This window comes from Strongylocentrotus purpuratus, unplaced genomic scaffold (assembly GCF_000002235.5).
Source record: "Strongylocentrotus purpuratus isolate Spur 01 unplaced genomic scaffold, Spur_5.0 spur5_scaffold_5, whole genome shotgun sequence".
In the NCBI taxonomy this organism is placed as follows: Eukaryota; Metazoa; Echinodermata; class Echinoidea; order Camarodonta; family Strongylocentrotidae; genus Strongylocentrotus; species Strongylocentrotus purpuratus.
In genome coordinates, this window is record NW_022145611.1 from 36,787,073 (window position 1) to 36,801,650 (window position 14,578).

Here is a 14,578-nt window from a genome sequence, read left to right on the forward strand (position 1 = left end):
GCAAAGAAGCCACTTATTTCATTTTAGAGCTATCTCTCCCGAAAAAAGGAGGTGCTTCCTAAAAAGATCTTGTTCCCCAATTATATAATACTGGTCACCTGTGGATCATGGAATGCACTTGTGTGTTGTGTCCATAAAGTCAATAAAGTTTACACAACTTTTATAATCCAGTATTTGGTTTCACTAATTGACACAAATAACCCTTATCTTGTTACACTCAGGTTGTATCTAGTGACAGAGCAATGGTTTCGTAATCATGGGATCCCGGGTTCGAAACCAAATCGATGCGCTGATGCCCTTCGGTGAGACATTAAGTCTCATAACCAAGTCCTTCGGAGAGGACTTAAAGCCGTCGGTCCCCTGGTTGCTTACTCACAAGCATTTACATGATTTCTTAGCATTTAGGTAAATACAAACCATCAAACCATCTACACCTAGATTATTAAGTGAGGTAATACGACGTAGGCGATAGTGCTATCTATATAAGATGTTGACTTATCGGTCTAATTTTACTACATCATACAGTAAGATGTAAAATACTATTTAATCTATAAGTTTTAATATTATTTTGTCCTCCATTACGTTATAAAATTGCTGTTAAAGTATTCAATTTTTCATTAAAAAGTAATCAGGTATTGACGGTAGAATAAACTCTCATAGAATCAAACGAAACTAACTCTGACTGTTTAAGACTGCAAATAAATGATATCTGTCGAACGAATTTGGTAGGAGATGTGTGAAAGTTATACTTATAAGCAAAGTAAGGCATACACAACCAACCTAAAAAAAGGTGCTTAAATATCTTTTCCGTTATTTGATATAGATGAAGATAAAATCCACCACCGATTGATAATTACTGAAATTTTGATTGATGATATGTGTTTACAAGAAAATTAACATTCCAAAAATCTAGTGGTATACATGAAGTATTCTCTGATGTAATTAATGATCGCAGGAAGAGCAACATTTTGCATTCTTATTGCTTCTTGAAGTCGAATCCAGATAAATGAGGTGAAATGTTCTTCTCTCCTTCTAACAAAAGCTGTTTACAGTTCTTGTCACTTTCAATCAAAGAAGAAAGGGTATAAAAACATTTGCGTGATTGTGATTCGCTTGTTAGAATCAACAAGTTCCGATTGGCGTTCTTCACATGGCTTCCTGACACCAAGAACTGGTATTGTATCAAACAGCGTCTTCCCAAACGAAAACTTACAACTTGATATTTATTTTGGTCCTCTTGTTTGGTTGTGTCCAGTCTCCTCTGACCAGTGGTCACAGTAGTATGCTTAAATCAGGAAACAGAATATCCGTCCGAAGTCGGACAAACGCCGTGTTCAAGAATAAACAAGAGAAGAAAACAAAAACTGCGTGTAAAGAATGAAACAAGTGAACTAGAAAGATTGACTATGTCATGCAACGTCGACGCCATTTCCTCTCGCTTTATTTCCTCAGCCTGTCGCTCTAAAAAATGACGTCGTAAATTCCACCGTTTATAGAGCCAGTGTCTACAAAGTTCTTCAATGATTATATTTGTGTAATTATGCACAAAATGTAGGCCCGAGAGAGAAACATTTACAAGCCTTCTCCTTCATACGTTATACTTCGGCGGGATGAAACATTGCAGGCATGAGGAATAAAGTGCAGCCATTTTTCTTTTCTTTCAGCATCTCAGCAATAGAACCCCAGTATCTATATGTTTATGAATATTGAAAATTCTTATTTTCTACAACCCTATCGGAATTACAAAAAAAGATTTGTATTGATAAACAAGGATTCATTTTGAAGATTTGAATGCCATCTTCAACATCTAGCTACACATGCAATTACTGATTATTATTATGTAATATAGAACAAAATTTAGGATAGGGCCATGACCCATTTATAGGGCATGTGCATTTCTATCAAGTCACACCTTAAGCAATACCTGGACATCGGAGGAAAATTGGTCATGCCTTGGGCGAGGATTGAGGGCTGAGCAGCTTGTGTCGAAAAGCTATCTAACTGTAAACAGGATCAAGAGAAAGGAAGAAAGGAGATGGGAGAAAGGAAAAAAGCCCTTTCCTTCTTTTTTTGAAGGTTAACTTCACAACAATTGCCAAGAAGCCTTCCAAAACAAACACCTCAAAGTAACGAATTCTCTGAGATTACGGGACAATTGCCTACTCAAAAACGAATAGATGTATGAGGGTATTCAATCCATGCCTGTTTCATAGCTTGCACCCACTCATTTTCTTCCCCTCTTTTCTCATCTCTCTTTTATTCTTCCCCGAACCATCTTCTCTCGTCCAGTATACATGTGAATTCACCGTGTTAACTGAAGCCCTATGGAATTTATGTAAATATATAATGTTAAGTACCAGTCAGTTGTTACAGCTTATTCTGCGAAATGTTTTGAGTGGTAAAACCATACAGAGAGATAGCAAGAGAGGGAGGGATGGAGAGAGAGAGAGAGAGAAAGAGAGAGAGAGAGGGAGAGAGAGAGAGAAAGAGTAAGAGAGAGAGAGAGAGAGGGAGAGAGAGAGAGAAAGAGTAAGAGAGAGAGAGAGAGAGAAAGAGAAAGAGAGAGAGAGAGAGAGAGAGCAAGAGAGAGGAGAGAAAGTTAAAAAATTGTTTTATTGTTGCTGTCATTTAAATGGCATATTTATAAAAATGTTCAACGCGGCCAAAATTAAGGTCGAATTGCGAATACAAATATTTACCATTATGACAATCATAACATATACAGTGTAGATACACAAATAATGATAGAAGAACATATTAATTAAATAATAGATGTTTAACTAATAGGTATTTGGCGAGTTGGGTAAAATATGATATTATACAATTGAAGTGAAAAAATAGACGCAGACATAAAACGGATGTAGTGCACTTTCTAATCTAAAACCCTAATTGTGAGTTGGTTTCAAAGAAAGACTGATATTATAAAATGCAGCTAAACGACTAAAAAGTAATGAAGAAAAAAAAAATGATGCGTAAATGACTAATGTGATAATATATAATTATTTTAACAATTCTAAAATATCAGAATTATATTTGGTGTCGGTAAAAGGTATTTCAGTGAAGTCAGTAAGTAGAAATGTTCAGAGTAATATATAGTGAGAGAATACAGAAAGTGAGAGAAAGAGAAAGAAGGGGAGTGTGAGTTGGGGGGGGGGGGGGCGGTAGGAGTGCAAAAGGTGGATTCAATCTGGTATCCCTTAATACTGCAAACTATTTAAAGAAACCTATACATCGGTTTATGTAACTATATTGTTTGAGATAATGCTTCACACATACATTCAGGATATGGAAATAAGACCTGTAATTCATCATAATCTTTACCATTCTAAATTGAAAATAAACCTTTGATTTTAACATAATTATTAAGCGCGGGAGTACAATGGAAAAAAGATGGGTGGGGTAAGAGAAGTAGAGGGAAAAGGAGTTCACTCTATCTACTTACCTAACTGGAAAAAAGGGAAAGAGCAACGAACGCAGACGATGAAGGATAACAAGTTAAGTTCCTTTCAAGTGGTCTCGGTAATATCCTATAGTTCGTCAATCTATTGTTCTCTCAATCACCCTACCACTTAACTGCCAATCAACTGTATACCTGTCGGTTCATTGGAATACATTTTGGTATTAGTGGAACGACTAAATACCATCTAATCGTTAGCCTGCCGGCGATCGAACCCTCTAGATAAAGAGGACCTGAATGACAGTTGTAATTTAAGAAAGTAGTGGTGTCGCTTTGAAAACTGAGATTTTGGTTCAACGCGGAGATTACTTTTTCTGATTGCTATGTCACGTGTGAAACAGTTATTCATTATACAGTTTAATTTATCATATTTGTCAGCTGTTTTCTCCATTACCAGATGACAGATTACAAAGTTAGATATTAACAATCGTATTTCAAAAAGTGTTTACCTGTTGTATCTCATGATTTAAAGAACATCGATTGATTGTAGATTTTCATTCAGATTATTATACATATTTTGATAATTCAACGCAAAAAAAAGTCACGTTTTAAAGAGGGAGTTTGGAAGAGGATATTGATTCGTGAGCTTTTCATGACAGACTGTTTATCGTTTTGAACGTATTTACATACACATTGTGAAAGAATATACCAAAATGTGTACTTTCCCGCGTAAACTAATTATTTTCTGTATGCAACGTGAGGAGAAATCTAAGTAGTGTTACGGAGAAGGAGTAGTTTCTTGGTAACACCCTAAGCCGAAAATAAAAAGGGTTTAGTTACTTTCTTCAACTATGATTTATTTTAGGCGTAATTTTGTCTTGAACGTCGTGAAGTTTTGGACATAACATTTCTAAGCAGTGTTTACATACGACACCTTAGAATAGGTGCTTAAGAGGTGTGATTTTGAAGTCACCTGAGGACAAATGCATACAACTTGGGAGTGAAGAAGTTTGCATCACAATCCGACATTGTAACCAATGAAGTTTAAGCAAACTCTTCACGTATCCATGTGAACTATAATGCACAAAATAAACTCCAGGTTTCTCGCAATCCGTCAATCCACGCAGCTAGCTTCTTCGGCCCATATTATTATCATACAAGCTCCCTTATTTTGTCATCCTTCTCCTTCTAGCTGTTTACTGCTTAATCATCTCTTCCATGCCTTTTGCTTCCCGATTGTCCAGATCCTAAGTGTCAAAGTGTGTTATAGAAATTAACTTAGCTGAATGCTCATCATATCGCTTAGATACGAGATACAAAACATGAAGATAACTTAGAAATAAGTATGTGGGGGGAGGAGAAAAGAGGGAGGGATATGATAGTCAGCGGTGAGAAAATGAACATAAAACCAAATTTCTCGATTATTCAGAAAATTCTTCTCCCCATAGAACAATCATCAGAGTCGAAAGTGACATGTGACTTTGATGATGGCGGAACTGTCACGTGATCTCTGAAATCCCCGAAGTTCTAAGCAATTTTTGACGTTTAGTATCGACATGGGAGGGATAGCAAGAGGAAGGTAGAGCCTCCCAGTCACCCTTTCCGTACAGGAAGTTTAACAAACTGTGCATGCGTTTCGATTCTACTTCGATGTGGGTACATAAGGAGATAAGGGTATACTCCCCGGCATTTGACTTCCCCCTAATTTTTGATATTGCCACCCACCCATCCCCTCCCCTTTCATCATCTACACTCAACAGCCCCTCTTTGCCAAATTTCCCGTTTTTAGAGCCGTCCCCCACCTAACTCGTTTTCTATTTGAAAAGCTATCTAAACGCGTGTGTAGTTATTTCATCGGACCAACTTGGCAGTGTTTGTACTCGGATTGGTAACTTTTTTTTTTTGGGGGGGGGGGGGGGTTGTCCTTTCTTGGCAAATTTTCTTATTTAGAAAGAATGATGCTCGATTTCTATTTTTCAGTCAGTGAAGGTACTTAAGCATTAAAGCTTTGTTCCATACTTGTAAAAGTGTACTTATTTATTTAGTTGAGACACGGTACAGTTTTTTTTCTCTCTCTCTCTCTCTTTCTGTTCTATAATAAATGATTAGTTTCTGGTTCTCTCTGTTGACTCATTTTTGTCACTATTAACGTCCAACTGATGTTAACCAAACTTCCCTTTTGAATCATTCCTTAAATTCTTAAATTACTTATTAGTCATATGATTTATTATGAATAATCGACAATTTGGTGCTATGATATTTAATGCTCTGCTCTCCATCTCCCAATCTAAAGAATGACAAAAAAGGAATATATAATGTCACTCCAAATATCAGCACAGGTAACTGCGAACTATAGTAATATACCTTAACATGTAATTTAGGCTTCTATACCAACCTTATAATGTAGTGGACGAGCTTTCATCCATTTATGTAAAATTTTTCAAGCCATATGATTCTTTAAAGTTTCTTAAAACCATATATACATTAAACGAAACACAAAACAGACAAAAACATAAACATTTGTGGGTCTTCTTTATTGTTTTGCCGAACAAATTTACGCCCGACCTTTAATAAGAAATTGATTTCTGCATGATCTTTACTAAACGTTTTCTATGCCTTTCAAAGTTGTAAATTTCTTCTATTTTTAGAAAATTACTAAATAATATACCATAACCTGTGGTCTCACTTACGAAGACAATCAATATATAGCGCTGTGTTTCAAAACCAGAAATACGACCACATCTAAATTGTAATGGAGGGATAAATGAGGTTATTATTCCCTTTCTTCAAAAGTCGGAACAAAATTTCACGGGTCACTGACTTCTTAAAATCCTGTCCGGAAAAAACCGAGTGAAAATCTTTTCTCTATTTCTTTTTAGGAAGCCTGGAGTCAACAGGGGTGTGTTGTCCGGGATTGACCACAAGAATTAACGCCCAAAGAACTCTTGGAAAGGAAGGAGATGGAATAGAGAAAGTCATTGACTTCACGCCTCCTTTCCCTAATTATCGACATCATAATGGACCGTCATCAGGATTTTCCCTTTTGTGCAAAGGATTATAAACAAGAAATTTTGTCACAGCCTATATCGACCTAATAGGAAATAGTGTACTGATTTTCATGGTATACATTTTTTAGAAATACTAAGTCTTCCTTTTGGTTCATATCTTGAATAAACTAAATTCTTTTTTAATTTTTGTCTTGAATGAAAAATCATACTAAATACTTACAAATGTTATCTGTATTACTTGTGCTGTATTTTTGTAACGTATTTATTATTCGATACACATTTCCTCTTCCTACAAAAAAAAATAGTTTGAATTCGAACCGGTGTTGAGAATACGAAACAAGTATAGTTGAAGTATAATAAGCTTTTGCCTGTGTGTAAAACAATATTTCACAATCATAAGTCAAATTTTCTGTTGATTTGAATATAAAAAACAACGTGACACAATTTTAACTCACAACATCTCCAGACAGGCGCGTACACAGGGGGGGGGGGGGGGGGGGGGTTTGGGGGGTTAAACCCCCCCCTTTGGTAAATTTTTGTATGTAAACCCGCCCTAAATTTCCCTAAACCCCCCCCCCCTTTTGGATTTTTTTTTTTTTTTTTTGTTTTTAATTTAAAAAAAAAAAAAAAAAAATTCCCATGGCCGACCTCAAAAAGATGACCTTACCCCCCCCCCAACGGAGCAAAATGTCAAATTTTCAAATTTCGATACCCCCCCCCCCCAAAAAAGGGTCCTCTTACCCCCCCCCCCCCCCCCCCCCCCCCCCCCCCACTGAGCGACTTTTCGGCCGGCGCGATTTTCAAATTTTCGGGAGCAAAATATTTTGGGCCAGATTTTAAACCCCCCCTTGAAAAAATCCTGCGTACGCCCCTGTCTCCAGCTACATAAGAATATAGCAAAATAAAGATCCGGGAGCAAGATACATACCAATACATTCATATTTTCATGATTTCTTGCATTTTTTTCTTAATTACCTGAAGAAATAGATGTCTTCCGTTCCATTTTATTTCACTTTCCCTTTCTCCCCATCATCTTATCCTCGAATTCCCAAATCGTCGAAGAATTCTAAAAAAGAACGCGTCATATATTTCCGGGACGAATAACTCAATTATTATTAATGACAAAACTCGTGTTGACCCGCCTGAACTTGACCGTGACGAAGTCAGTTTAACCACAAAGGTTACACCCAGCGGGGAGGAATGACTCTTTAACCCTTATACTTCTAACAACTAAAGGATACTATACGCAAATTGATGGAGATATGTATCGTTGACATTGTGAGATGCCTTCTTTAATGTTAACGAACTTCTTTCAGAATTACAAAGTAAAAGGCAACAGTTTCGTGTTTAATTTATTATTCTTCTGTACCATTACATCATTATGTGATTATTCCATACCTTTGCTGAAGATAATCAAAGATTAAGGGTGTAAGAGAATATATTCGATCAGCACTTAACCCTTGGCTCCCCAAGGGTTGAGTTTCGTACCACAAATTCCGGCAATTGTCGTCTGTATATCTCCGAGGTTCACGATGACTTTCATTTCACAGCTCCCTAAATACCTACGTCACAATACTTGCTTCTTAAATCCAGATAAAAATCAATATATTACTAATCATTGCGATATTAGATTGGTCAGTGCGACTGACGGGGATTACTATATTGGGAACATTTAAGAGTGTATTTATTGTAAGATAGTTTCTATAGGGTGTTAGGATGGAGACATGTCAGTATGTTAGAATTAATATGGCTGTCAAAATTTTGATTTGTTTCCGTCTTAGATTTTCCGTTATTGGAGCAGTTTAAATTCGGTTCTCATTTGATTGTTGGTAATAATAATAATATGTCTGGTTTACCTAGAATAGCCTCAGCAGTATTAATACCATTTTCCTTAAGGGCGTTGGCCTAGCTAGCGTGATGAGGCGCTTAAGTAATCGAAAATGTCTTCCTACCGGATACCCATACCACCTGGGTGGAGAGAGGCAAATGTAGATTATTATATTACCAAAGGACATTAGTGCCGCAGAGGGACTCGAACCGCGAACCATCTAAATTATAGTCCATGCAGCGATGTATCCACTAGACCGCTACACCTCATAGTATTAAAAATACTACATCACCACTTATGATAATATGTGTGAATTAAATGTCAATTCGTTTGCGTGTTTTCTCATCCTTATCGCCGTTTTTGGTAATCTCTTTGTTTCATGGCGGTAGCTGGAAGCACATCATATTGATAAAGAACTAAAAACAATTAATAAATGAATAGACATTTACTACATTGGAGGTGATGACAGAGGACGTGATATTTAAGAATTGGAGGTTACGGTGCATTTATGTAAAAAACTAAAGCTTCCCCTTGTTTTTGCACACGGATATCTTCCCAAGGGATGTTAGATGAAGTATATTTTTACCCCCTAGTTCTGAAAAATGATTTATTCTTTGATCTGAATCTAATCTTTTACCTATAGCTAAAAGACAACTCGATTTGAGGTGGCCTGACATTTTGAGAATCATAATCGTTGAGAGCACCTTTGCAATTGGTTATTCGACTTTTACTCGCTATACTTTGCTTATTTGATAGACCTCCTGTGTTGTATAACAAGTCGTTTTGTACTTTGCAAAATTTATGATGTTTATTTTGTACGTGAAGTAGCACACATTTTCTTCTTTTATGGGATTTGATAGAATATCAGAGAACCAGGATAGACACCTTTGCAGGTGTGCTGACATCTTCTTGTATAGCAAATTGGTTTATCTTAAAGATAAAGCTGAGTTCTGGTCATGCGATTGCATTGTGAAAGAAAATGTGTGGAATGGATCAGAAAAAGTTGATCATGTAGCATGTAAGTATTGGTGTGTACTGCAAGGTTCAGAAGTCATCAAAATCATAATAAATTTAGCCCAGTCTTGGTAAAGTAACAATCACTGTACACAGAAAGATGTACGTTGGACTACACAAATGGTGTCAGGGCTAGCTTACCTTGATTTCCTTATCTTTCTATGCTCATTACTCAGCAAATATACATTTTTTACCAAAATTGTTTGGCAAATGACATTTATTGGTATTTTTGAACATTCAGTGTAAGTTTCGTTTGATTCTGTAAGAATTAGTTTTCTTTTTTTTACCCAAACTCAAGTGTATCTTTAAATATGTCTGTTCATTGTTTTTCAAATTTTGGCAAAGTATTTCTATATTTCTTGGTCATCAAACAATAGAAACAATGGATTTTGTTGTTGTTTTTGTTGTTACAATCACCCATATCATAATCGGAAATATGTTGCATCATATTGAAAATCAATCAGGTTTAAAACGCTTCTTCTAGTTTAAGATAATAGTCATTGAGTCAAAACGGTTACGTATGACGAAATTAGTATGACAATCAGCAAGTTTGTTAGCATAATAACATCATCATGATAGGAAATGAAGGCATCTATCAGTAAGTAGATTATAGCAGTAATTAATGGAGGGAAGAACATGTGCAGGTCTGTACATTTGCCAATAAAAAAGTTCCTCTAATACGACGAGAGACGGTAAATGCCGCGCCTCTTATTAAATATCCCTTCTCGTTTACCAAACATAATAGATACACATCACCTGATTTTCTCTTTATCCTTGAATCAAGGAAGTCTGTTCAATCATTCAGAATAGCACATCGAACAAAGCAACCCGTATTCTTCTAGCCCAAAATACCCCGTCTGCTAATAAAAAATTGAAACAGAAATATGAACGGACTATCAGATGATCAAAAGAAAAATTTATGAATCTATATTTGTGCAATTTATGAGCCCTTGTCAAAGGGAAGTACAAGCTCAGGTCATGGAGATCATATCTCAGATTTATTTCATTTCTCCATCTCATGGTTTCAACTTTTTTTCCCCGATGGCCTTTTGTTGGTTAATCGGCAACAGTAGCGGGGTTGTAATGACGGAAGGGAACAATGCTATCGAGGGAGGGAGGGGGAGGGGGAGGGGGGCACGCATCCTGCTACCTGGTTGGTAGGACTAAATTTAGTCCGGGTACGCTACATCACATGAGAATTGCTTCTAACTACGCTGATTTTTTTTAACGCACAATGAAATGAATAATGACAACGAATAGTTGTGAAAAAGCAGTCCATTTAGGATTTAACGAATTTACCCGGTCTAAAATCTTTTCTTTCTCTCTTCTTTGTTCCCTTTATATATTAGTGTCTCAAATATACACAAATGCATTTAGAACTCAATCAGACGGATTTATCAAATTTTGTCACGACTCCGTTGGTGATAATCGAGATTCGACTCTCAGGTCTGATTATCAGTTTGACTGTGTATTGAATATGGAATATAACTTTAAGTAAAACTATAAAATAAATTATGAATAAAATACCGCGCGTGCGTATATCTTCGGTTAATAAAATGACTATTGACCGGTGGTGTAAATGTTATACGGAAGCTATATGAACTTGAAGGGGGACACATCTTTTGGGAGCATGACAAACAATAAGACGACACCATTGCCCCGATGAAGAGTAAGGATAGAGGTGAAATCAAGAGGAAGGCTGGCCCACGGTCTACCTCGCGGGTGTTCCTCATAATTGAGCGAGACCCCGTGGAGTTTGGCTGTATGGTGGTAGACATAATTTGACTGCAAAACTACCTATGTTGAATCAATATTTAGGTTGCAAGCGTATCATACATTCCTAAAGCTCATGTTGAGTTATTGAGAAGATGTAGACCCATCCTAGGCAACGTTGATAATGCATTTTTGAAAAAATACATATATATTTTCAAAGATATTATTTTGTATACTTAATAACAGACCCAGTTTTAGAAGAAAAAAAACGCACAGCCAACCACCACACGCACACGCACCCGAACAAACACAATAATTAAAAATGAAAAGATTTTGAAGAAGGTTTCCAGCAGCTTTCAGAATTGTGGAGAATTTTTCTGCATCTTTCCCTAATGTCTAAAAGTATAACACACTCGTCGCTATCAACATTTTATTTGTCCTATCATTCAGATTGAGGGGAAAACGACAGACCTGGAACTTTGCGATAGCGAGAAAGTAATCAATGGTTAATAAAGCCTAATTAATTGTTATTACAGAGGTGACGGCCATTGGTTTTTATTATGATACCATGTAGAATGATTTAACATAATTCTATAATTTAAATACACAGTGGCGTAGTCAATTCATCTATTGAGTGGGCAATTGAACGATTAGGGTCTGTTTTTTTTCTCACAAATGATTTTTGTTTTGTTTTAGCATGATGTTGTAATTATCCCTGTAGATGCTATATTGAGAACAATTTGAACGGGTTTAATGATCGTATATATAGTATTTGATCGTATATTTGAACGCAGTGTCAACAGACGACCGCAGGTTGCGGAAAGAGGGAAAAAACTTGGTTGACTCTTTGGCAGACGATACGAAGTACTTGTACCAAATGTTGCCAACTCTAGTACCCCGCTGTTCTATAATTTGCGCCTGCTGTCCGAAAAACAGTGCAGTTTGGGGGAATTTGAAGAAAATTGTATGATTGACATTTAACCAAATATGAACTGGGAATAGCAAGCCTGCGTGCGTAGATTCTACAAAGTGTAGTTACTTTGTTTTGGGTGCATCAACTCTCGTATTCAAAAGGGTCGACTATACATGTAGATGTATTTTTTTCTTGAAATAAGGTGAATCATTCTAATTTCACCATTTACCATGTTAATAGCTGTCTCCTTTGATCGTGAAATGTTAGGCTGCTTGATATGATGTATGATACCTGTCAGACTAACCCGAAGAAGTTTAAATATACACACACACATATTTATATATATTTATATAATATACGAATAATAATCGAAATCGTTCGTAATTTCTTTTCGAATTTCATGAAATTTAAACCTCTGTGCTCTCTTATCAATTTTTTTTTTACATACATGTACTTGTTTACATTGGACACAGCGAGTTAAATGTAAAAGTGATGTCATATTATCCGAAACATATGGAAGCACATAATATTATAAACAGAAGTTGCCAATTCATTTTCAGCAAATCAAAATATCAAATAAAGTATTTATTTTCTTCAAATTTATCAGCAATGTGTGTGTTAAGTCTCCTTAGCTCTTTAAGAATGTGTGATCATTTGATGAGCATGATTTCAGAAATCATCTACATGATTATTATAAAACAAAACAAAAGACATATGAAAAAAATTCTCAAGTTTTGCATCTTTATATTAAAAGCGGAGAAGGCAAAATATGGAAAGGAAAATAGATGCATGTAACATGTGTAACGTTTATTATTGTTAATATACAAAAGATGAAAGGATATTATATATATATACGTGATGATTATCAAGGCCTCAAACTTCCAGATTCAAACATTAATTTAATATCAATATGATCAATATGCCAAAGTAAATAAACGTAATTACATGATACGAGGAACTGGCAATAGAACATGTGTGTAATCAAATATTAGTTGTCAAATAATATTACAGTAGGCCTATATTTCTATGTTATGAAGGAAAAAATGAATGCAATGAATTTGTCACTAGTTCTTTGAATCCATGTGATTATAATTGTGTGAGTTTCTGTAACATTCATGCTGTGCATTTATTTAACTCTTCCTCGGTCCCCGCACTCCCCTTTACTCTCACCCTCTCCCCCCCTCTCTCTCTCTCTATTTCTCTCTCTCTCTATTTCTCTTCCTCACTAAATCTAACCTTTGAATAAGGAATATTACAAATTAATTATTTTGACTGAAAGCAATATTCTTTTAATAAAGGGCATTAATTTTCTAAAAACAAATGTTCAGCATTTATCATAAGCACATGATAAAAAAAAAATGTCATGAAAATATATTGTTAGTGTAATGTTAAAAATAATGTTGTAAAATAACACGAAATCTATATACTGAAATCCCATTTTATCGTGGTTCTGTGAGAATCCTGGATCTGCCCCAACCCACAATGTTCACTTCTACCCGTTATTTCCTGACCCACCTAAAAAACCACGAAACACATCTTGAAACCTCATTTTTATTCCCTAAAATAGCATCAGGTGAGTTTTCCCTCAACCACCTCAGAAACCAGGAGATAAACCGCATCAAAATCCCCACATTAATGACTCATGGTTTCCAACGAAAAGATCTCCGTTCAACATACATTATTTGAAAGCTTCTTTGTACATAGCGCTCACGTTCATCTTTAGATTATCCTGTTTTAAAACAACTGCACCTCAATCATGTCAATTTCCGATTTGGGAAGAGTGCATCGAATGTTCGCACGAATATAATCTACAGGAAAACAGTATTAGATGACCTATTGAAAGTGTTCTATTTTGCCTTAGTCTAAATATAATCATTTATGTAACCGGCTCAAATCACAGATATTGTTTTTGACGTTTTATTTTACCAGACTGCTAAGAAAGCAGTTGTATGCTTGTATGTAAACAACCATATGGACTACGGCTTTAATCATATCCGAGGGACAAGGTAATGAGGATCAATGCCTGACCAATATGCACTCGCGCATCCTTGGTTTCGAACCCTACATCCTCCCAGTTACAGCTCAACCACTGAGCCATTGTCGCTTTTGAGCGTGATGAATCTCATAATCCACCGTGAAATTTATTTTCAAACGCATTATTTTTGTCACGGTATACATAAGTAAAGTCGATTTTATACGAAAACAGATCATTTGTTATTGAGAAACATTCTAAATATATCTTTTAGTGCTTCACTCTATTCAGGAAATGATGAGAATTCGTCAGAAATCACCAAAAGAATTCTGAGAAACACAGTGCACCACGTCGGTAATGCACCTTCAGTTTCGTCGAAAACAAACCTGAAATAAGTTCTTTCGACGTTTATTTCTCTATGAAGTTTGACAGCTAAGAGGCACATGGAATCAAGGTTGCAGAAAATGGCTTACTATAGCCTAATGGTGAACCTTCGTAACTTTGAAAAAGCGTCTTTATCATTTTCAAGCCCAAACATTTCCCAAAGCTGTCAAAGACTGTGCTCCCACTTGTAAATGTTGCTCAGGATCAGAATTCTGCAAGACCTTTTTTTCTTCTTTTCATATCATATGACGTTCTGATATTGCTTTTACAGTCGAGGACATGACAATATTTGAATAAGTATATATTTTAATGAAGGATGGATATATTTTTCGATAAACCACTGCACAGG